Genomic DNA, 1,414 nt, shown 5'->3' with positions numbered 1-1,414 from the left:
TGAGGGGGTTTTGGCAGTGGAGGGGGGGCCCCTGCGGGCAGCCGCAGTACTGTCAGCAGTGGGGGGGGGGGTGAGTGTGGCGAGCACTGATTGGTGGCTGGCGACCACCCACAGATGCTGTCAGCAGTGTCAGTGGTGGCCAGCAGCAATCAGGGACTGCCCGTGTACACTGCCTGCAGTGTCGGCAGCGAGGGGGGGTGGCGAGTGGTGACCACCCGCAGGCACCACTGGCAGTGTCGGCAACGCTTTTTGCAGGGGGTGCACCACCAAGCTCAGGGGGTGCGCATGCATCCACGTCCACCCCTACATGTTGCCAGTGCCCAGACAACTGGGGTTGGCTGCATCTCTGCCCTCCCTGGTGGGGGCCTCTCCAGGGAGGTGCCCTGGGGCTGGCCTCCAACATGCTGCCACTGTACCCCAAGGGTTCCTCTCCTGAGTATACCCTGGGCAGTGCATGATAGGCTGTTTGTGTAGTCTGAGGGGTGCCAGAACCACTACACCCTGCTGCTGCTGATCCTTCTAGTGCCCCAGGTGTGTCTGAACTCTTGGTTTGGGACCCTGAGCTATGATGGTGCAGGGAGCAAGCCCGGGCTGCCCTGCAACCTCCACCACTACTTGGAGGGCTATCTGTGGTAGTGCTACACATCCATGCCCCCAGCTACTGAGGAGGATATTGCCACTGGCATTGATGCCTTCCTTGGGGTGTGAAAGTCCCATCCCCACCCAGCTGCAGGGATATGGGCTGCTCAATTTTTTAACTGTGTCGCGCCTCACTGCATGCTTTGGAAGGCAAACAGGGGGAGCATGGGCAGGCCAGGTGGGGAGGGGGGGAAGGGCTAAGGGCAGAGGCAGGGGCTGGAGCTGGGAGAGCCCTCCCCCCAGTGCAGGATTTACCACATGGCTGGGGTTGGCAAGGCTGGTGACTCAGCATGGGCTTCCCTATCAGCGATGGTGACTAGCTACACCCAGCATCCTCAGCCCATGGTGTGCAGTGGGTCAGTGCATGACCAGGGCCCCACCCCAGGAAGGAACTGGCACTGCTGGCAGCCAACGCTGACATGGCCAGCCACTTCTCATGGTGGGGTCTGGAGCTGCAGAGTTGTCGAGGTAGCCACTGGCCTTGGCTCCCCAAACTGCCAGTGGATGCAACAGCCAGGGAGGCGGACAGGGTTGGGTGCTGAGTACCTGATGTCTCCTCCTCTGGTGACATGTCACTGGAGGGGTCAGGGTGGGATGGGAGCTCAGACAGGCCACCCCTGCTGGTAACCACTGAAGGAGTGTGGCCTGGTTCCTGGGGTGCCAAAATCCTGGTCAGCTTCCACATGAAGCAAATGGTCTTGTGGGCATGACCAGACTGATGATTGTGGTTAGTTATGGCCACTCACTGTGCCCGCAAGACCTTGACCTCTATGAG

This window comes from Alligator sinensis, unplaced genomic scaffold, assembly GCF_000455745.1.
Source record: "Alligator sinensis unplaced genomic scaffold, ASM45574v1 scaffold513_1, whole genome shotgun sequence".
Taxonomy (NCBI): Eukaryota; Metazoa; Chordata; order Crocodylia; family Alligatoridae; genus Alligator; species Alligator sinensis.
The sequence above is the reverse complement of the archived record's forward strand: the minus strand, read 5'-3'. Positions refer to the sequence as shown.